The sequence below is a fragment of the Pan paniscus genome, chromosome 4 (assembly GCF_029289425.2).
Source record: "Pan paniscus chromosome 4, NHGRI_mPanPan1-v2.0_pri, whole genome shotgun sequence".
NCBI lineage: Eukaryota > Metazoa > Chordata > Mammalia > Primates > Hominidae > Pan > Pan paniscus.
In genome coordinates this window covers 26,351,638-26,375,905 of record NC_073253.2, presented here as the reverse complement: position 1 = coordinate 26,375,905, position 24,268 = coordinate 26,351,638, and the positions used below count along the sequence as shown (strand labels likewise).

At 38.5% G+C, this 24,268-nt stretch overlaps 1 long non-coding RNA gene across 1 annotated transcript in view; it reads left to right on the top strand.

The window, feature by feature from the left end:
- Positions 1–2,163: 2,163 nt before the first annotated feature.
- LOC129397749 (uncharacterized) overlaps positions 2,164–24,268 on the top strand; it is a 550,258-nt gene continuing 528,153 nt past the window's right edge. The window contains exon 1 of the long non-coding RNA XR_010112187.1: positions 2,164–3,561. This is a non-coding gene — a long non-coding RNA (uncharacterized LOC129397749). The remainder of the gene's footprint in view (positions 3,562–24,268) is intronic.

Below are 24,268 nucleotides of genomic sequence, written 5' to 3'. Positions count from 1 at the left end.
AAGATAGTGAAACCCCATCTCTACAAAAAATATAAAAATTAGCTGGGTGTGGTGGCATGCGCCTGTAGTCCCAGCTGGTCAGGAGGCTGAGGTGAGAGAATCACCTGAGCCTGGGGAGGTGAAGGCTGCAGTGAGCCGTGATTGTGCCACTGCCTTCCAACCTGGGTAACAGAGTGAGATTGTCTTAGAAAAAGAAATAAATGGAAAAAAATAGAATCACATTTCACCTGGTGTAAAATTTATCTTTGTCACCACATTTATTTTTCTATATACTGTCATCTTCCTAATTTATTTTCCCAAATTTCTTCTAGAATGATCTTTCTGTATTACTCAGGTTGCTTCTTTCAGAGCTTAGCTGAGAGTATACAGACCAGCTTTGTCTCAGTATCTTTTCATCAGTACCTAATTTGCTTGTTTTATTTTAGTTGTCAATACCTGGTGAGATCAATCCTCAGATCAATGTCTAGCTCCCTTTAAAAAAAAAACAAAAAACAAAAACTCTTGTAATGCTGTGTTGATGGTCAGACGATTAGCTATATTAAAGAGATGGCTTAAAAATCAGAGTACATTTCTGCAGATTATTGAAGGGAATTTTTATTTTATCTCCACTTTATTTTTTAGGCTTTCAATCTGTATTTTACTAAGTTAGATTTTACGGTGTTATCTCAGGCTTACATGAAGCCTAGTAACATGCCCTTTATAAAGCTGACCTCAAGTTGGCAAAGGTCTGTATAGTTACAGAAATTTGAAGTTGAACATCTAACATTGATTATGCACTTAAATTTAAAATGCGGGAATTCAATAAAATGATCCATTGACAAATATAATGAGTGCCTTTTCTAAGCTCTATAAAAGTTGCATGTAGAAACAGTGATTGCCTCCGATTACCTTACAGTCTGAGACAACCACAGCACCTGGTATAGCTGAATGACAGGACACATGTAAAAAGTGTTAACTAGCAACCAGAGATAGCCTACAATAAGAGCTCAGTGGGTAGTACGGAAGATTAAATCTCTAGGTGATCAGAAGAGAGATCATCCTGGCCTGGAGTAGCTGGGAAGGAATCATAGATGGTGTGAATCTTTAGGAGCCTCCAAAGGGAGAATACTGTTTAAACAAGTTGAGAGGCAAGGAAGTGGACATCCCAACAAGAACATGCATGTAAATGGCATTGTAGAACTTAAATCCATATGATGTTTTAAAGTAACAGTGAATAAATGTTTCCAAAGGAAATGAAGGTTAATGAATGAAAATAGCAGTTGAAACATTGAAAAGATAGGTTGATATCTGATTGTGGAGAGCATTAAATGTCAGTTTGGTAAGTGTGGCCTTTTTCTGTATTCACTGGGGAACCATTGAAACTTTTGAGATAATCTATTTATTGATAGCAACTTGAATCCTGAATTTGTCACTAGCTTCAGATTTATTCCCCAAGCCAGGATTTCAGAAGTTATTACAATTCAAAGCACATGATGTTGGTCATTCCCTGGACTCCACCTTCTGTTTCACCTCCAACATAAGAGTAGAGAAGAAATGAGCTGCCACTGGGAGATTGCTTTCTTTTTCTTTATCTAGACAGAGTAATGTATGTTCATTTCTTCTTTTGGAACATGTGATCCAAGAAGAAACAAAGTCCCACTTCAAAACGAATCTGAGGAGTGGTGTGGGAAGTATACAGATAACTCTTCTTTATACTTTAAAGGAAATTGTTTGCTGTTAACATAAAAATAAGACTCCTCACAAATTATTAGCCTTTAAGAAGAGTGACCTAGACATTATTAGGTGCTCTACCTCTTGTACAAATATAAAAAGAGTTGACTCTGGCATAGCACTTGACTAAAGAGAGCCAATGAACAGCTACCTGCGAAGTGTGTTGTACATCTGAGTTGTATGTATGGTTTACAATCAGCCATATGTCAAATGCAGTGGGTTAGCCATATTCATTCTGAGTTTATCTACACCATCTGCTGTCATATTGACATCTACTTTCTTTAACATAGAACCCTATTTATCTTAGACACATTCCATTATTTCTCCTTTTCCTTCTTCCTTTTACATCATTCCCATTGATATCTGCACCATTTCCTGATATCAAGCAAGGAGCTTTCAGTGAGAGAGTGGTGGATGGCAGGGATAAGTGGTCAAAGGACTCAAAAAAAAGTCATAAGTTATGGATCCTGCAAACCATATAAAAAAGTGAGCCTGGAGGTTACAAAGCATATGAGTGAAACAGGAGAGAGAGTGAGAGTTTAGGATTAATGAAAGAATCAAAGAAAATGGCCAAAAGCAGAGGGGAGAATGAGTACCATATGTGTATAGGATAATGACAGAGCATTTCACGGAGATTAAGATGCCATTAATGTGATCATTATAATGACACTACAAATTTTTGGCAACACATTCCAACAACAGTAGTTCCATGTAGGCTTCTGAAATCAGGGGCAATAGGTGAGGGTGTCCTTTAACTTTGTTGTTGAATTGCAGTCAGGATTAATTTGCATAAGCCTCACTTTTTGTGTGTTTTAGTTTGTTGCCAAAGAAATGTTCCAGTTCATTTTTTCACTTACCCTCATAAGGTAACTGCAAGTTAGTTTCTTAGCATCATCAGGCAAGTGTCCTGGCTCCCAACTCTTAGCTAATTCCATTAGAAAATACTGACTTTAATTGTGAAGGAAACATGAAAATTTTTTTCTGTTATATAGTCACCAGATTTTTAAAACAATAGTAATGTTTCAGGGAGGTCTTGGACTTCTAAAGAATAGAAAGGTATATAAAAGAGTAAAAGCATGTAATTAATCAGGGTCAACAGAATTAACCTGGATATTATTTGAGCCTTTGGTTCCTAAAGCTGTGAGCCAATGATGCAGAAACAAACACTCAGCTCTTAAAAAGAAATAGCATGGACACTGGAATGGGAGGACATGATTCCTTTTCTTTCAACCCCAAATCAAATTTAAACCTGAGATTTTGGAGCTTACTCATCAGAGGAGAAATATCATGAGCTATTTGCTCTCTCCACTGTAACACAGCTCTGGCAAGCCTGAAAGTTATGTTGAGATCGTCAAATCCATAGTCAAGGACCATCTTTGTGAATCATGAAACCATATGCCACTGGATGTCTGAATTGGAAAAAAAAAAAAAGACAACAAAAAACCCCAACTCTACACCAAGGAAGCCGGTGATATGATCAGACTGTGCCAAGGGCCATTTGACCATCTTACACCTTCTCAATCTATGCATTTTTAAAAATCTTTGCTACTGCTTGAACCATGTAAAATACCAGAACTCCTATAGTGCTAACAAGGAATAAAGATCTTGCACCAGATGGTGCCTCTTGTCTCCATCTATCTCTAGCCCAAACAATCTGCCAGAGTTTTGAAGAAAAATGCGATGTGATCGTGTTGCAAAGTATACGAAGAAACAGTATGAAAAGTAATCTGGCTCAAGCAATGGAACCCAGAAGGAAGGGGATTATTATCACTCTTTGAGCCTATGGATGAGGGCAATACTTTCTGCATTTTAGTCTATAAAACAAATGGTATATCAAAGTACAGCTGTAAGGTGAGTATCTCACTGAAATGCCTCTTTGTATCTCTGCAACATATTAACTTCAGTCAATATGGTTGAAATTTCAGAAATTCATCTGGATATTTTGTTTATATCACACAAAATAAATAGTTTGATGATTTTTAAAAAACCTTACTAGTTGTAAAGGGATAGTACACTGAAATTTTTATTTCATACTTTTTTTCTATATTGCCTTTTAGCACTGAATTTGGCCATCCTAGTGATGAGAACTTGGATACATTTTGTATATTCCTCTTGCAGAATATACTTAAGAATTTCTTTAATATGCTTGGATGAAATTTGTGTGTATGCGTGTGTGTGTGCGTGCATATGTATGTGATTTCTCTGCTTCTTTTTCGGAGTTTAGTGGCCATAATATTTTTAAGTATTTTCCTGCCCTCTCTTGCTTTGATCAAGGTGTTGGTACTTCTTTGTCACAAGCTGTTTGACAATTTTATCTAACATCTATAGGATTTAAAGTGCTTTAAGGTCAGAGGATATTTAATGGGAGAGAAAAGACCTCTGTGGGTTTTTTTCTAGACTCAACCCATCTGAACAAAAATTTAGTTTTGTGTTTATTTTTGGTGCTTGTACTGTACTGATATACATGTAAAGGCTAAAAAAAGTAATGATCATTAGATAATCAGTAGCTTATTGGTGCTAATCAGAGTGTAGTCTTCAAACCTGTACTTATCAGGAAATGGGTAGAGGTCTAGGATGAGACAAATCTAAAGACTGAGAGTCAGAATTTAGAAACTTTTATAGCAATTTGACATAGCTGTGACATCAAATCATGTGTTCACTTTTCTAGTGGTTCATTTTATTTTTGTTTACAAAAGTATCAGTTCATGATGGATTGAAGGAAACAAAAACTCTTTTCTCTACCACGGATAGTTTAAGAAGCACTGGTTAGAGTCCACAATTTCATCATTTCATTTAAATGGATTGAAAGAGAGACAATGGATTCAACCAAGAAGTTATAGCGATCATTTAGTTATGCTTTAACTATGACTCCAGAGCTTTAATGGTAATTGTTGAAAGAAATGAATACATCTTGGAAATATAACAAAAGAGATGGAATAGGGTACACTCCTGAATCGAATGGGCTGTGTGACAAAGAGACACATGCTGCCCCAAAAACTTAATATCAGCCTGGATGGTGGTGTTAACAATACACATAGAAAAGCTTCATTGGAAAGAAGGCCTCGAAAACACTGTCCCAGAAAAGAACTCTAGCTTTTTAGTTTTGAGTTAGTGATGTCAAAACATCTATTTAGAAATTCACAGTGAACCATGAAAGACTGTGGACCTCAACTGAAGAGTTCAATAGTAGAAATTTAGAACAGATGGGAAATTCTTCCTGATACTTTTACTGAGAAAGAGAAATTCTCCTCTTCATATTTTTGGATCCTTAAGATAACACTATTTGCAACTTTTCTTCTTTTTCTTTACTAGGTAGATGCAATACATGGGAGCAGATGAAGGACAAGTGCCCAGACCACTCCTAGTTTTGCAGGTTATATTATCATATTCCAAACACTGAAAAAACGCCATAGCTAGGGTTTGCTGCTAATAAAAGTAGCAAATTCCTGCTTACTGATGATGTTTCTAAGTTAAATAAGTAAAACTTTTTTTGGTATCTCAGATTTGAAATTTCCCAGAGAAACAATATTAGAAATGAGCACTGTTTAACTCTCGGGTTATTTCCATAAAACCTTTTTTCTTCATTAACCTCTTTGTATAGTTTAAATAATGTTTTTAGTGCTAGCAATAGAATAGTATCACTATGGTTTCTAATTGCACTGTTAGTTGATTTTATTTCAAACTTTTTGTAGGTTATAGGATTTTTATGGATTGTGACATTGTTCCATATTAATAACTGTTTATATTGTTTCTCTCTCCCTTTCTCTCATAGACAGAGACACAGACAGACAGACAGACAGACACACACACACACACTCACTCATACACACATAACTATCAGATGATCTCTTTTGATTCCTTGGTCACAGGTAGCAAAAGAAATATTGTTGACTCAGGTAAAGATTTCTGCCTCCAAATCTAGGAGATGCTGGGATTCACCCAAAATATAGTGTATAATGTTTGTTTTAAGATGTATATCATAGATGTCCTGACCTCATAATTGGAAAGAAATCCCTGTTATTTTATCTTCTTTTATCAAATACCTAAGCCATTACTGTTTTAGCCTTGCTGCCCAAGGAAGATGCCCATTTCTACTTGCTACTGGACTGATTCTGAGGGGAGTGGGGAGTAGAATGGTAGCTCTCCCGGAGCTTCAAGAAGCATGTTGCTTGCTGAGTGTGACCCTGACATTGAACAAATGGCAGAGGCCAAGACAATGTCTGCTAAGTAATTCCCCCTTATAGCTCATTAACACATAGAAAAATATAGGCAGAGTTATAATTTCTATTTTTTTTTTCCTTAACTTTCTTTCTTAACCATCCTTCTACTACTTCACATCGCCTCTCCTTTTCATGTCTTTGTGTTCATCTTTCTCTAGGGGCATCATTTGGTGGGCAGAGAGTGCCTGCTTACACACTGCATGTCATTTGGGCTGTCGTATAGTGTGCTGAGTATTTCAATGCGATTGCATCTCTATTCATCTACTGTCAGAGGTGGCAATGTTGCAGACAGGGATGTTTGTTATTGAAACAAACAAAGCATGTGGTGTTATAGATTTGTATGCAAAACCTTCAAAACAAAACTAAGTAGCTATTTACTTTAAATATGCCAATTAACTGTTACTAATGTACAGTGCACTTCTAGGTTAAGGATGATTGATAGTAACACGCAGTGAAATGTTCTTAAACTACAGTCAGGAAATGTAAATGTACAAAATGGAAAGAACCAGCAGCTGACAGCACTAGTTACATGTTTCAAAACAACACTTTCAAATCATTCCTTTATTGTTCTTTCATCCTTTTCTCTATTCTACACTTGTATAGCCTGGTAGCCGATGGTATACTAAAAAAGTTTTAGAAAAGAGCAAATGTTTTAGTATGAAGTAAACATTATGGGCCTAATCTCATTTGTTTCACTCAGGCAGAACACTTAGGAACCGCAGTGGGAGTTTTGCTTGAGTGAAGAGAATAGGCTTGTCTCTTTTAAATGTCTGACATTGAATTTGTTGCAATTACAAAACTAATTAAAAGGAGAGATGACTTCTCCTTTAGCTGCTATGTCCTGTCTCAGCAGACAGTCACCTCTTCATTTGCTCTAGACCAGCACTCTCCAATAGAAAGATAAAGAGAGCCACAAATACTAACATATATTGTTTCATAAATGAAATAATATGTATTGGACATATATATATGTATATATATATAGTTTAATTTTCAAGGAGCCAAATTTAAAAAGTGAAAAGAGGAAATTAACAATGTTGTATTTAACTTAATGTGTCCACACTATTATCATTTTAACATGTAATCAATATAAATATTAATAAAATATCTCACATTCTTTTCTGTATAACTAAGTCTTTGAATTTTCATATGCATTTTATGCTCACAGCATATGCCAACACAGAGGAGCCTCACCTCAAGTCTTTAGTACCTCTCTATGGCTAGTAATGCATGGGACAGCACAGCTCTATACTTCACCATTTGAGAATCGGTCTAGTATTTGTGATTAAAACATTTACTTTGGACAGTCAGGAAAAACTGGATATGAATCCTGATTTAACACAATGATCTGATTGCTGTTCAATTTTGCCAATTACTGTTAAAACCTACCATTTTGTTAGGGAGATTAGCTAAATTCGTGAACTCAGCCAGCTGACTGATGATTTTATAAAGCTACCGGCTGTTAAATGTAAAAATGTTTGTGCCAGGCACACTATACAAACATTCTTCTAGTAAAATCTCAAAAGAGAGAATGGAATTACTTTAAAAATACAAATATAATATTGATATGCATCACTTAAATGTCATTTGAACATTTTCACAATACATTTCATGTTTCTCACAATGAAAGCTGGGTTTGCATTGTTAGACAAATAATCAGTAAGTGGATATTGTCAAGTTAACCCTCTAAGAAGGAGAATTGGATCTACTTAACTCCAGTTAACTATCTGTTAACACCATCTATAAACTAAAAAATGAAATGCAAACATGATTAAGCAGAAATTAAACAGCAAACAAGAGAGGAGATTAAACATGAGTAGCTAGTTTTGGAGAATAATTGATTTTTTTCCAAATCAGACAAATTGTGTTAATTTAGTGTCTCATGTGCTAGACTAGTAAATGCTGTGGAGGTTAAATGACAACACAAAGTTGTGTCATGCTTGCTCAGATTTGGGAAAGACATTTATGTGAAGAGCAGTGTATTAGTCTGTTCTCATGCTGCTAATAAAGACATACCTGAGCCTGGGTAATTTATAAAGGAATGAGGTTTAATGGACTCACAGTTCCACATGGCTGGGGAGGCCTCACAATCATGGTGGAAAGTGAAGGGAGCACAAAGGCATGTCTTACATGGCAGCTGGCAAAGAGAGCACATGTGGAGAACTCCCCTTTATAAAACCATCAGATCTCATGGGACTTATTCACTATCATGAGAACAGCTTGGGAAAGACCCACCCCCATGATTCAGTTACCTCCCATCAGTTCCCTCCCATGACACATGGGAACTATGAGAGCTACAATTCAAGATGAAATTTGGCTGGGGACACAGCCAAACCATATCATTCTGTCCCAGCCCCTCCCAAATCTCATGTCCTCACATTTCAAAACCAATCATGCCTTCCCAAGAGTCTCGCAAAGTCTTAACTCATTTCAGCATTAAGTCAAAATTCCACAGTCCAGTCTCATCTGAGACAAAGCAAGTCCCTTCTGCCTACTAGCCTGTAAAATCAAAAGTAAGTTAGTTACTTCCCAGATACAATAGGGGTACCAGCATTGGGTAAATATAACCATTCCAAATGGGAGAAATTGGGCAAAACAAAGGGGCTACAGTTGCCATGCAAGTCTGAAATCCAATAGGGCAGTCATTAAACCTTAAATTTCCAAAAATGATCTCCTTTGACTCCATGTCTCATATCCAGGTCATGCTGATGCAAGAAGTGGGCTCCCATGGCCTTGGGCAGCTCTGTTTCTGTGGCTTTGCGGGAGCAAAGCCCCTCTCCTGGCTGCTTTCATGGGCTGACATTGAGTGTCTGAGGCTTTTCCAGATGCATGGTATAAACTGTCAGTGGGTCTACCATTCTGGGTTCTGGAAGATGTTGGCCTTCTTTTCATAGTTCCTCTAGGCAGTGCCCCAGTGGGGACTCTGGGTGTGGGCTCCAACCCCACATTTCCCTTCCATACTGCCCTAGCAGAGGTTCTCCATGAGGACCCATCCCCTGCGGCAAACTTCTGCCTGGACATCCAGGCATTTCCATACATCCTCTGAAATCTAGGTGGAGGTTCCCAAACCTCAATTCTTGACTTTTGTCCGCTCACATGCCCAACACCATGTGTAAGCTGCAAAGGCTTGGGGCTTGCACCCTCTGAAGCCACAGCCTGAGTTGTACTTTGGCTCCTTTTAGCCACAGCTGAAGCTGAAACAGCTGGGATGCAGGGCACCATGTTTGGAGGCTGCATAGAGCAAGGGGGACCTGGGCCTGGCCAGGGAAACCATTTTTCCCTCCTAGGTCTCCAGGCCTGTGATGGGAGGGACTGCTGTGAAAGTCTCTGACATGCCCTGGAGACATTTTCCCCATTGTCTTGGTGATTAGTAGTTGCCTCCTCATTACTTATGCAAGTTTCTGCAGCAGCTTGAATTTCTCCCTAGAAAGTGGGTTTTTCTTTTCTACTGCATCATCAGGCTGCAAATTTTCCAAACTTTTACACTCTGTCACTTCTTGAATGCTTTGAAATTTCTTCCACTCGTTACCCCAAATCATCTCTCTCAAGTTCAAAATTCCACAGATCTCTAGGGCAGGGGCAAAATGCCATCAGTCTCTTTGCATAGCAAGAGTCACCTTTTCTCCAGTTCCCAATAAGTTCCTCATCTCCATATGAGACCACCTCAGCTTGGACCTTATTGTCCATATCACTATCAGCATTTTGGTCAAAGCCATTCAACAAGACTCTAGGCAGTTCCAAAGTTTCCCACATCTTCTTGTCTTCTGAGCAGGGAAGTTCCAATCTTTCCCACATTTTCCTGTCTTCTTCTGAGCCCTCCAAACTGTTCCAACCTCTGCCTATTACTCTGTTCCAAAGTCACTTCCACTATTTTTCGGTATGTTTACAGCAGCACCTTGCTACCTGGTACCAATTTACTGTATTAGTCTGTTCTCACACTGCTAATAAAGACATACCTAAGACTGAGTGATTTATAAAGGAATGAGGTTTAATGGACTCACAGTTCCACATGGCTGGGGAGGCCTCACAATTATAGTGGATGGTGAAGGAAGAACAAAGGCACATCTTACGTGGCAGCAGGCAAGGAGAGTGCATGCAGGGACCTCCCCTTTATAAAACCATCAGATCTTGTGAGACTTATTCACTCTCATGAGAACAGCACAGGATAAACCTGCTGCTGAGATTCAATTACCTCCCACCAGGTGCCTCCAACAACATATGGGAATTATGAGAGCTACAATTCAAGATGAGATTTGGATGGGGCCAAAGCCAAACCATATCAAGCCACCTCTAAAACAAACCATAATAAAATAAGTGATATAATAAGCTATCCTCCAAAGTACTGAACTATTCCATAGGCATGTAGCCTTTGATTATCATGGAGAATTGTGGAAAGGCCCCAATATCTGCCTCTCGCTTGCTCTGCCATGGCCCCTTTGCTGGTGCATTTCCAGGCTACTGTGTCCTCTGGCTTTCCAGTGGATTCAGCCAGTTAGAAAGCACCTGGAGCATAAAGGGCTGTGGAAGAGAAAAGCCAGATTATTTGTCCTGTCCTTCTGTGTCTGAGGTGACATCCCTGAAAATGTCTCAAGTGGTGTCTCCTCTGTAGCTGTGACTCCTGCTCTACACTCCTGTCACAGTACAATCTTTGCAGGGTGACCCTGACTCCTGGCACCAGTTATCACTGGTTCCTCCCCCTTTCTCCTTCAGCCTAAGAAGTCCTAGTGGCTTCTGGTGATTTCTAATATCTAGATTGCCTCAGTACCTCCCTGATACAGTGAACCCTTCTGCTTCTGTGTAATCAGTTCCCTGTATTGTCTCCCCTCATGTTTTAAATACTTAAAGTGGATTTCCCTTGTCTCTGGTTGAACCTTGAGTCATACAGAGAGAAAGATGGATTCACAAACAAAAACGAACATAGTTTCAAATGAATTATTAAACACATTGTTTATGTGCACCCAGAAGTAGGCAGTGATCACTAAGAGCCAACAGGAATTTCCTAGGAGCAATTATGACCAATTTGCTTTGCTTATTTAATTGGTAGTTAAAGAAGTGCTGGCATTAGTACATGAGCAAGGCCTTTGAAGTGATTGCTCATGATGTCCTTGTGGTTAATAGACACATGTGGGCTGGATGATACAGATTTAGTCAGGTTTATAGGCTGTACTGGAAAATACCTAGAGGGAACCATGGCTGCCTTTCTGTATTTGAAGAGGGATTAGATTAAATCTTTGAAACACTAGAGGCTAGAGCCAGGATCAATGTTTGAAGTTCAGGGAATCTGATTTTGGCTCAATAAATAGAAGTGCATTCTAAGAATTAGACTTATTCCGAAATGGAATTGGCTCCCTCTGAGAAAGATGATTTCTGTCTCTGGTTGTATCCAGGCAGATTTAACCTGTGAGGAATGGGGGAAAAGGGATTCTTGCATTGGTAGAAACCTCAAATAGAAAATCCTGAAAGTTACTTTCAATTCTGAAAGCTTAAGAATTTATGAATATGGTCATTTATGTCTGATAATAGCATGGGACCAGATGTAATTTTGTCATTTGACAAGACCTCGGAAGAAGCACAAAAACTTGCCCTGCCTCTGGGGGATCATTGTTCACATAAATGATTACTGTCTCAGTGAAGAACTAACTAATCAAGTTTCTTGCTTTACAGAAGCACAAATATACTAGCATTTAGTTTAAAGAGAAAATGTTTTTTCCTCATTTCAAGAAAATCAGCATATAATGCTAGGGGCATAAAGCTTGAAGAAATACTACATAATATAATCATTGATGGATACGTATTTTAAAAATAAAGATATGCATGCAAGAAATGTGGAAGGTTTTAGTGAGGAATGACATCAGTCCTGTGTAGGTTAGTTATTTGTCAAGATGAAAATTGGCTTTATATGAAAGTTTGTATTGAAGATGATGAAATTTTTAGCAGATATTTTTATCGCCTGCTTTGACAGAAAACAGTTGAACTTCAGCTATAATCAATCAGTCATTCAACAAGTTTCATTAAGCACATGCTATACATTTAGCATCAGAGATAGCCATAGGCAAAATGCTTAAGCAGGATAATTTTTTTTTTTTTTTGCCTTTTCTCTGCTCTTTTCCACTGCGTGTTGTCATGTATTTGAAAGATTTCCAGTGGCCTCGAAGTCTCCCCACTCTACTTTTTTTTTTTTTTTTTTTTTTTGAGACGGAGTCTTGCTCTGTCACCCAGGCTGGAGTGTCGTGGCGCAATCTCGGCTCACTGCAAGCTCCGCCTCCCAGGTTCATGCCATTCTGCCTCAGCCTCCCGAGTAGCTGGGACTACAGGTGCCCGCCACCACGCCTGGCTAATTTTTTGTATTTTTAGTAGAGATGGGGTTTCACCATGTTGGCCAGGATGGTCTCGATCTCCTGACCTCGTGATCCGCCCGCCTCAGCCTCCCAAAGTGCTGGGATTATAGGCATGAGCCACCGTGCCCGGCCCTCCACCCTCTACTTCTGAGGAATGGATCTGAGAAACTATTTTACACTAAGATGCAAGCTACCACTATGTGTCACTTAATGATGAGGATACATTCTGAGATATGCATCATTAGACAATTTCATCATTGTGCAAACTTTGTAGAGCACACTTTCACAAATATGTCTAAACCTAGAAAAGGTACCGTAAAAACTCGGTATTATAATCTTATGGGATTATTGTTGGTACCATAAGATATACACGGTCCATTGTTGACCAAAATGTCATTATGCAGCACATATCTTATATATACTAGGTAACTACTTGTTGAGTTGAAGTATGAATGAGTGAATGAAGTATGAATGAGTGAATGAGGTATGAATGAGTGAATGCAAGAGCGTATTTCTAATAAGAGGATTGTATTCATTTATTTCTGATGAACATTTTGACTACCTATTATAAATAAAAAGTTGAATGAATTACACATTGTTCCCACTTTCAAAAGTCTCCAGGATTGTGGTGATAGACCCATGTACACAGAGCTAATTATAACACAACGGAAGTGCTGTGCTACTTAACACAATGCTATGGTAACACTGTGTATAACACAGGAGTGTGTGATTAATTTGTTAATTCTACTGCAGTGGAGGTTGGGCAAAAGGAAGAAGCTGATGGGGGAAAACTGGTAAAAGGAATGACATTTAAACTGAGAGAAAAAGAAAAAAAAATACTTCTGTCTCTGAAAGGAGTAAGGGGAAGGACCTTGTAAGCAGAAGAAAGAGTTTGTATGAAAACTCAAAGGTATTTGCGTTTTAACAGCTACAGATTTCCACTGACATTAACTAGAGGTAAAAACATCATTAGTGGGAATTTAGGAGACATTTAGACTTTGCCTAGGAAGTTGCTTATTCTCTAGTATATGGTTAGCCTGGTCCATTACTTTGCTATATGGTAGTAAATTATATTGTTAGTGGCTAATATTTACTCTTAGTGGTCTGATAAATTCAAATTGTAATGCACATTTCAAAACAGAAATATTTAACTTCAGCTATATACATTCTTTCTTTTAAAACCAACTTCTGCTGGGTCATTTTTCAGTAAAGTATTCACTTTGTAGGAGCAAACTCCTCTACAGCATGATATATAATAATATTAATGTATTACTCTCAGGATTTTTTTCTTTAAAAGCATGCGTTTATAACTTCAGCTGTAGTCTCTTAACATTTAGATCTTTTAGCACCTGACAACTTTTATGACAACTCACAAAGCAAAGACACCTCCCACATCTAGAAAAAGCACATCTAGATTTGCTTTTTCTCTCTTGGGCAGAAGCATTGAAAAGAACAACTTTCAAGTCAAAAGAATCAAGGTGAAGAGAATGGATACTCATGCCCATGTGAATTTGCTGCCCCAAGTCTACTGGAGGATCAAGCTGCAGGTTTCAATAGCTATAGCCTGAAGAATCTCTGTAATGAACTAAAACAATCAGTAAAAGATCAGTTGCAGTGGAAGACATTATACTCTAGATTTTTCTAGGATTATTAAATTTGAAAATGATTTATTCCAAATTTTAACTTAGCTTTTAATTTTACTAGTGTCAAAATGTTGTTCTACTTTGGACAACTGATTTTTCCAATAGAGAGTCAATAGCATCTTTGCAGGGTGGTTTAAAAGCCAATAATTTAATCCATATTCTACTAAAACTTTTAATATAAGCATTTTACCCAGATGTATTTTTTCCTTGTTTTAGAAAATCTGATTTTAATTGCTAAAACTCGTTTTTAAATATTAATTCAATGAAAGAAATGCTATGGTTTTCTACTTTTTTATTTCTTAAACTCAAGGGAAAACATGGGTGAAAAACAAAAAATTGTTCTGCATAGAGTCTTCTTTAATGTCTCACTTTGGTGATGTATGAAATAAAAACCAAATTGTTTGAACCAGCTAAAAATCTTAGGTTTGAATTATCCAGAATGCTTGTGTTTTGCAGTCATTTCTTGTGATGATTTTATTTTGTTCCTCTGGTATGCACCATCGTATTAACACATGCTAAGTAAGGGGCCATTTTTAAACATACATGCTTTTGTTGCTAAATCTGCTTCTAGTTTTGTCTGGGCAAAAAAATATTCTGGAGTTTCTGGTAAGAATGGTTAAGGCAGGACGAGTGGAGAAAGCAACTCAAAGGGAACTACAGGAGACAAACTGGGGTTTATTTGATATGTAAAGGCCATCTTTTGTGACTCTGCTCTTTTAGGGGGTGTATGTATCATTTTCTCATTTGAATGTCTTTGTGGTGCAAATATAGGCAATTTAATCAAACCCATCAAAGAATCTTAGTCATTTATCTGTGTATTATGTGTACTTATTACACTGTAGTCAAGTGGACTGCATTTGACTTTTAGGACTAACTGAAATGATCTGTCATATAGTCACTACCAGTAGATGATCACCTGAAACTGAAGTGTTCATGGTTATTTATTGGAAAGCATTTTTAAGGAGACATTTCTTTCCAATGTTGCAACTGTATTAACACTGTTTGGTTGTAACAGGGACTCATGTCAGATTAGCTTAATTAAAGCATAAGAATTTATTATAAGTATACCTCACAGAGCACCAGGGTAGGAGATGGAACAACTGGGCCTCATGAGGGACTGCATCTAGGAATCTGGATGGGATCTCTCTCTCTCTCTTTCTCTCTCTCTCTCTCTGTCTCTCTCTCTCTCTCCCCTCTCTGCTTCTAGGTGTACCTCTGCTTCAGTATTCTCTCTGCTTCTTCATCCTTCATTCCATCTACTTTCTCACAGCATCCACATTTACATGTTCTCTCTTTTCTTTAGCCAAGTAGTCTTCAGCTTAGATTTCTAAGAAAGAAAATCTGATTGACCCTGATTGGGGATAGGTATTGACCGTTGGTTGACAAGACCACTCCAAAGATGACCCAGTTAAAAACGGAATCAATTCAGTACACATACACACACACACATACCCCACAGCCTCTAGATTTTCAACAAGTACAGTATACTCACCAAAACTTTACTATGTAAGGCATTTAAAAATACTTCTGCAATATATTTTAGGAAATTTAATATAGAGAGGTAACTTGTATTGGAAAAAGAACAAGGGCTTAAGGAAATGACAGCTTTGCTTAGGTTTTTTGCACTGACATGTAGTAAGTTATGGGGCTGTAGGGAGTTTTCCATTTTTACAGTCTCAGTTTCCACACCTGTAAATTGGGGATAACGATACCTGTCTTACAGGAGTTCTTCTGATAATGAACAATAGTATGCATGAAATGACTAGAACAGTGTGTCAATTCATGCTAATAGTCAATAAAAGGAGCTATTACTACTATCTTTATATTTTGTGTGATTTAGAGTCATATAATCAGCATTTTAAAATCAGATGAGGTCATATATGTTGTTGGCTCAAAGAAGCTACCTTGAGGCACTCCCTGAAGAACTTCAAAATAAATGCATATTCTTTTCTCAAAGTTAACTAAAAAGTCAACTCATAGTGGAATAGAGAAAGGTATACAAAGTCAATTTAAAGCCATCTTTCCCAAGCTTCTGTTATTTTCTTTTCTCTCTCTCTCTCTTTTTTTTTTTTTTTGTTTTGAGACAGAATCTCACTCTGGTCACCCAGGCTGGAGTGCAGTGGTGCAAGCTTGCCTCACTGCAACCTCTGCCTTCCAGGTTCAAGCAATTCTGCTACCTCAGCCTCTGAGTAGCTGAGATTACAGGCATGCACCACCATGCCTGGATAATTTTTGTATGTTTAGGAGAGATGGGGTTTCACAATGTTGGCCAGGCTGGTCTCAAACTCCTGACCTCAAGTGATCTGCCTGCCTTGGCCTCCCAAAGTGCTGCGATTCCAGGTGTGAGCCACCACGCCCAGCCCAAGCTTCTGTTATTGGTAAACTTTTCCCACAAATTGTTGATATCTCTGTAATACCTAAACAATTATTTAATGTTTTTCACTAAATTAACTTTATATAAATTCATCATTTTAAATTATTTAACCTCATGTTTGTAATACTATTTTTGAAATTAGGATTTGACATACTGGTTATATATATTTTCCTAATAACCATGATCATAAATGTGTAACTATTCATGTAAAAAAGAGTTCATCCTTTTACCATATAAAATGAACTTGAGGTAACACTGACTTCACAAGACGTCTTCAGAGCCAATACAATTGACCTAAATCAGAATTAAAACAACATATTTAAAGAAATAAATATGTCATTCAGAAAAAGAGAGTTGGTCAGCCCTGGAACAGAGCAGAAATGAGTCACCGTGGTGACCATCAGCTGACAGCCTCAGCACTCTCTGGGTACCCTGCAGGCCTATGCAGTCAGCTCCACCCTTTGGCAGGTCTTTCCATCTCCTGGAGACAGACATATCACAAGCCACTTAACTTCCCTATGATTCAGTTTATTTGTTTGTGAAATAGGGATATCATATAGTTCTCAAATATTTGACATGAGAAAGCATAAAAGAATGTCCTTGCTATGGACTGTTTGTGTCCCCTCCCCATTCATGCCCCCAGTGTGATGGCATTTGGAGGTGAAGTCTTTGGGAGGTACTTAAAATTCCGTGAGATTATGAGGGGGACCCTATAATGGGATTAGTGCCCTTATAAGAAGAAGAAAGGACCAGAGTCCTCTCTCTCTGCTATGTGAGGATACAGCAAGGAAAATCACAAAGAGGCCCCTCACCAGGCGCTGAATCAGCTGGCATGCTGATCTCAAACTTCCCAGCCTACAGAACTGAGAAATAAATTTTTCTTGTTTAAGCCACCCAGTCTATGATACTTTTGTTATAGCAGCCCAAACTGATTAAGACTGTCCTGAATAAAACTTTTTAAAATTAAAAACAAAACTTTTTACTCTAATCTTCTTTGGGTAGGGCAACTTGACTTATCAGGCTTCATGAGTTGTTTTTCCGTTGGCAGTTATATAAATTGGCAAAGAGGCCTTACATGTCCACCTTATGAACTTTGTTAGACAACTCTGATAATTAATTAAACTGCAAGTCCCAGGGAAGACCCTGGTTAGTGTTAAAGGTGCCAAGGTAAATCCTATACTGGTCTGGACTCCTGAGGGCTAATTGAATTTCTCGAGGTATCAGGGTGCAAATGCTTCTAACACTTGTAATATGCTATATAGTTTATTAATCAGCTATTTACAGAAATCTAGCTACAAATATGACATTGCCAATAGGAAAATACTCTAAAGAGATTCCTGGGTCTCATAGTTTATCGTCTCACTAAGGAATTCACAGGTGCATACATGATTTTTTTACATATATGAGTACTTCTCCATATATTATCTCACAATAACCCTATGTAACAGTTGAAAAAACTGAGGCACAGAAGTTAAATGACTGACTGAAAGTCCACAGTGAACGTTTAATGGTGGAACTAAGATTAGAGCTCAAAGTCCAGCATTCTTTACAAAGTGGTTGCAAACCCCAGGATTGTCTTCTTAGAGGGCAGATACCCAGGCCCCTTAAATAGATATTCTACATTGGGTGGATTTTTTTTTTAAATTGAGTTGAGGTCTCTGTTGCCCAAGCTGGAGTGCAGTGGCATGATTGTGGCTCATTACAACCTCAAACTCCTGGACTCAAGCGATCCTCCCACTTCAGCCTCCTTGGTAGCTATAACTAAAGGGGTGCCTGCCACTGCACCCAGCTGATTTTTGAAGAATTTTTATGTGTGTGTATGGAGACAAAGTCTTGTTATGTTGCCCAGGCTGGTCTTGAACTCCTGGGCTCAGGCAGTCGTCCTGCCTTGGCCTACTAAAGTAGTGGCATCTCAGGCATGAGCCATTGCACCCAGCCAGAAATCTGCATTTTAATGAAACCTCAGGTGATTCTAGTGCGGATCATCTGCTATGATAAACATCGTATTAGGTTATGCAATGTTCTTATGAAGTAACTTGGCAGCAGTTGCAAAACAACACACAAATATGTTTAAAATTCTAGAGTATGGAGTTATGCCGAGACGCAAGTGATGAAGACGAGGGTGCGAGAGAGGACAAGATCTTTTGTGCAGGCTGGTGCTGACCACACACACAAAGGGGACATTTAGGTTGTCTGGAATTCCTTCAGTGATTTGGACAATGTTTGCTCATCACTTCTTTCAGCTCACACAAGAAATCCCAGGAGCATTTTGCCTTAAAATTCTTCTTATTCCTTTATTCGAAAAAATAAAAAATTAAAACTGGACTCAATGTCTTAAATTAGGAAAGAATTCAGCATCAAATGTTTCTTTTTGCCCTTATATGGATTTTTTTGAAAGCTCTGTCTAAAATACCATGTTCTTTCCATGTCATCTTCATTGTGAATGCAGGCAACAGGATTCTGCCCTTGGATGGCTTTCAGGGGAAGAGACAGAACAAAACAACAAAACACTTTATGTTTCTTTTCAACGGCACAGATTTTTATCATGTGAGGGTCAGGGTTGAGTTCAAAATGTTGCTCATTTGGGAGCAATGAATTTCTGTTTTTCAGATGATATGAAAAAATCATAGAGTAAACGAAGCATAGGAAAACACTGACAGTTACTTTGCAACGATGTGAATTGAAAAACTGTACAGATTGCATTATATTTGAGTGGACATTTTAGCATGAATACTCATGTGTAATTCATCTCTTACCCTCAAAGTAGAAGCCTATGACTCTGGCAAGCAGGCATTTGTTCGGAACCCTGGCTTTCAACAGCCATCACTGTGTACCGGGAGCCAGTATGGGATTCCCCCTCAGGGGATGGAAAGTGGCAGGAAGTGACCTCTCAATTGGACCATTGTCTAAGGAAATGTTCTAAACGTCTTTCCCTCAGCCTGGTTGGAGATACATAATCAACATATTTGTGCCATGAGAAGGGAGCCCCAGTCAGGGCCAGTCCTTCTGCAAACAGCTCCTCCTTATTTGTTCTTCCCTTTTGTCTAGCTTTGGGGAATTGCTGTGATTCAGCACTTAGGTGAGTGGTTATTCCTGTCCCCCAGATCATACGTCCCTTCACCTAACTTGTGAATTTCCCTCTGATATCTTACTGATGACATTCCAGAAAGCAGCATATCCAAGACTATTACTGGCTAGATACAAGGCAGGGACATTTGCTATCTATGGCCTCTGCCATTTCTCACTGTATTCCTTCATTTTAATATATGCATGTCTTTTCTGCTGGGTCAAGCGTAAGTGTCTGGAGGATATGTACGTTACTCATAATTTTAAAATGGCTACTATTATCATTATTTGTAGAGACAGGATCTCACTTTGTTGCCCAAGCTGGTCTCAAACTCCTGGGCTCAAGTGATCCTCCCACCTCAGCTTCCCAAAGTGTTTGGATTGTAGGAATGAGCCACTGCACCTGGCTGAAATGGCTTTTAGTTCAGAGCTTCATGTATAATGGTCCCTCAATGAATGAATGAATGAATGAATAAATAAATAAACTTGCAGTGTCAATGATTATAGGGACAGTCCCTTTTCCCTCTGCCCTTGCTCCAAGAGGTCTTTTGAGTTACCTGTCCTTGAAACTAGATCTGGCTTCAGCCCTGTGTCTTTGCTTCTGGCTTAACTGCCATGGTGCCATTTTGTACACATTGTAAACAAAATGGAAAGATAAGAGTGGGTGAAATAAGCCATGGCCAGAGCTACTGGTCAAAATCATGACAAAGGCAAGATTTATGCTTAGTGTCTTCCACCATTTCTGCCCATGATCACTGACTCCCTCTAGGTGGGCCCCTGCTTTGCCATCAGACTTTTACCAGGTTCACCAAAATACTCACTGAACTTAGAAGGCACCACATCCAAATCGTTCTTTATCTATTATCTGTCTGAGCTTATCTGTACTCCATCTCAAATGCCCTTACTTTCTGCTAAGTGACAATACTTGGTAATAGATGAGTGAAATAAACCAGGCTTTCCTGTTGTAAGACCTAGCCAATATGGTACCCTTCTCAAGAATCAAAATGTCTCAACTTGATTTAAAGACCCTTTAGTATTTGTGCTAGGTATATTGATTTGCTTTTAATAAAATCTCTTTTCTTTACTTTTTTTTTTTTTAAGAGATGGGGTCTCACTCTGTAAGCCCAGGCTGGAGTACAGAGGCATAATCATAGCTCACTGCAGCCTCAAACTCCTGCACTCAGGAAATTCACTTCTGCCTCCAAAAAAGCTGGGACTACCAGCACACACAACCACACCTGGCCAAATTGCCGTTACAATCTCTTAAATTCATTCCTTCTTCTATGTTTATTTACATGGTTGCTGTCCTGGTTCTGGCAAAACAGGTCTGGTTTTCTTGCTTTGTCTCTCTTAGCAGTCCATCCAATGATCTGTTGCCAAATTGATCTTTTTTAAAACATCTCTTTTATCATGTTACTTTTTGTCTAAAGTTGCACTCATTGATTCACATTGTATTGCCTGCATGGTGGACTTAAAACATATAGGCCACCTCTTTCCCATTCCTCATGGTAGACATTAGTAATCAATCATTCTTTGTTTGCCTAAGATCCCATGGCCTAAGAACACAGATTTCTAATGAACCACTATCAATTGCTAGGAGATCTCCAGATGAAACTTCTTTCTCATACTCAATGGACCACAGTGGGAAATTCAAAGTCAAAGTCCATACCCAGGAATTCAACATAAGTTAATCCCATTATGCCTTTCATTGAATGTAGGTACAAAATCTTCCTACTGTGCTCCAGCAAAATTCTGAACATAACTCTCTGCTGAATATACTCTATTCTGACCAGACTCTGGGCTACTCTTTCTGAAATTCCACTGCTGGTAATGTTCACTCTACTTTTCTAACTTGATCCAAACAGGCCCGTGTTTCAAGGCCAAGCTTGAATTCTTCTCACTCCCTGAATACTTCCTAGGACATGTCAGGCAGGGATTGTCTTAACTCAAAGAACTGTCTATGCCACTCATTTAGCCAACAAGTATTACAGATTTGTGAATGGGCTCTCTTGTGGCTATTATTTACTTGTCGATTGTGTGCCTTCTTTTCTTTTTTTCTTTTTTTTGAGCCTCACATTTTCTTTTTTTTTTATTGTTATTATACTTTAAGTTTTAGGGTACATGTGCACAACGTGCAGGTTTGTTACATATGTATACATGTGCCATGTTGGTGTGCTGCACCCTTTAACTCGTCATTTACATTAGGTATATCTCCTAATGTTTTCCCTCCCCTCTCCCCCAACCCCACGACAGGCCCCGGTGTGTGATGTTCCCTTTCCTGTGTCCAAGTGTTCTTACTGTTCAATGGGACTGTAAACTAGTTCAACCTTTGTGGAAGACATTGTGGCAATTCCTCAAGGATCTAGAACTAGAAATACCATTTGACCCAGCCATCCCATTACTGGGTATATACCCAAGGGATTATAAATCATGCTGCTATAAAGGCACATGCACACATATGTTTACTGCAGCACTATTCACAATAGCAAAGACTTGGAACCAACTCAAATGTCCATCAATGATAGACTGGATTAAGAAAATGTGGCACATATACACCTTGGAATACTATGCAGTGTGCCTTCTTTTCTAGATAGATTTCAGAAGGGACTACATTTCTACCTCTTTCTATTTTTCATAGTGCTAATTTACAACATCATATGAAATGCAGGCCTTTATTACTTGATTTCAGATATGGAGGCAGGTGAGTATAGGAGAGATTAAAATTACATGCACAGACACACACCATATTTCTCATTCTCTAGCATAAAATATTTCTAAACATGAAATTGTACATCTGGGTGACAACCCTCAAACTGCAATTGGAAGCTAAGCATATAATCTTTAAAACAATTTGGTATAGTTTTGTTTTGTAGCTAATGTTTATTAAGTACCTATTGTGTGCCAGGCACTGTGCTGAAGATTTACACACAGGATCTTTTTTAATTTTCACAACTACCTTGTGAGGCAGAGACTATCCTATCTTCAATTTGTAGATGGAAAAAAAAAAAAAAACGAGGCTCAGAGAGCTTATATAATGTACCCAAGGACACAGAAATGGTATATAGCAGAGAACCGGGATTCTACCTGGCTGTCTGCTGTCTGACAATTGGGCCTTTTCTCATCATCACCACTAATATAGCAAAATACAATACAGTGAAAAGATTACCTCACAGATGGATTTGGTGACTGCTTTTAGAATTTCAGTGAGTAACATGAAAACTTGAAGAAGAGTGATAAATGTCAGGATGCTTCTGTGGAAGAAATGTGATTGTTTGGTTTATCACAAGTGAGCAAAGAATGCTCAGAGACTGGACTAGTATTTAACAGTATAAATCTGAAATCATGAGAACAGACTAAAGGAGTACAATAGAGAAGGGAAGAGAGTGTCTGGGAGGCTGCAATATGGTAGGTTTGAGAAAAATAAGGGAAGGGGCTGAAAGTCTTCTGGAATAGGCTACCCCGGAGAAAAAGGAAGAGGGATAGACTAGCCTATTGTAAGTGAGGAGATGCTAAGAGAGAGCATAATGAGAAAATGGGCGATGTGTAATGACTGTCTTAGCTATCGTAACTCAATGGAGTGTAGTTCATACATTCTCTTACGCTAATAAAACTGCTGTTCCCTATACTGTGTTTGCGAAATGGCAATGGCTAAGAAGCCAGAGAGAGCTGGGGAAAGATTGAAAGCCATGAACGCTCCCTTTGATGGGACAGTTCCTTCCAGTTTCCATCTTAGGCATTTATACTTGTAAGGGTAACTTGAGATGATCCAGCAATTGTCAAATGAGTGAGTTCTGTGGTGTGCCTCCAAGTTTTGTCTTATCCTGCAAGCCCACAAAAATCTTCCTATGTAGGATTAGTCCTTAAAACAGTCCTCACTGGGGAGAAAAAGGTGAGGACATGCCCCCTCTTCTCTGTGCCCGTAGTTTTAATTGAGCCTCAAGTGAGTTTCCTTAGAAGTCAATTTCCCAAAGGGGACAGGGAAGCGTGTGAAACAAAATGAGAGGTGGGGTCATAATTCCCAGAAGTCTTCTGACTTCTTTTTAGACCCTGGTCAAGGATAGAGCTGTTTGTTGTAATAAAAAACTCAGTAGCAGGAAGTTGAAATGGAGGTTAAACTTAAAAAAAAAAAAGAGCTAATTTTAGCTCCATTCAAAACCCAGGGGAAAAAAATCAGTGTTTACAAAATTAAGATTAATGGGCTGCCAAAATTCAACTCATTAGTTAGCAACACTACAATGTAGTGATGAAGTTTGTGCTGGTTGGACTTATAGGGAATTAAAACTATATGATTGGGAATGCTTTTCCCCTTGCATTTGTCTTAATGATTATGGACCTTTCTACTGAAAAGAGTGGGTCTAAAAATCCCTGCCTAAGAGTTTACCCATCTCACTTGACATAGTTTACTCATCTCACTTGACATAGAGGGGGGTCTTGTCAAAATATACTGAGTGCTGAAGATCATGGTTATTATAGCTTAAAAGCTTTTGCAGATATTGATCTAGACACTAGAATGTCCCTCCTTGTGTAGATAAAATACTCCTGGAGACTTGAAGGAAATACACCAGGAGAAAAAAACCAGAAAAACACTGAGACTTATTTTCTTTTTGACAAATATGGAGCTCTTTTCCTTCCACAGGGAGGCAATCAATTGAGATGATGGTTTGTGGAAGGCCTTAGGGTGGACAAGAGCTGATTGGGTGTGCTATGCATAAAGGTCCTTTCTCATACAACATCTCTGTGCAGGAGGTGGGCAGATGGCAGGCCAGCTTGGGGGGATAATTGGAGAACAGAATGAGAGGACAGAGCGTGTGTATAATGCTGCGCTGAGATAACACATGCAGAAATCCCTAACTCCGTGTCTGGCACAAAATAAGGACTAAAATGTTCATTTGGTGTTTCTATTGTTGTAGTCATATA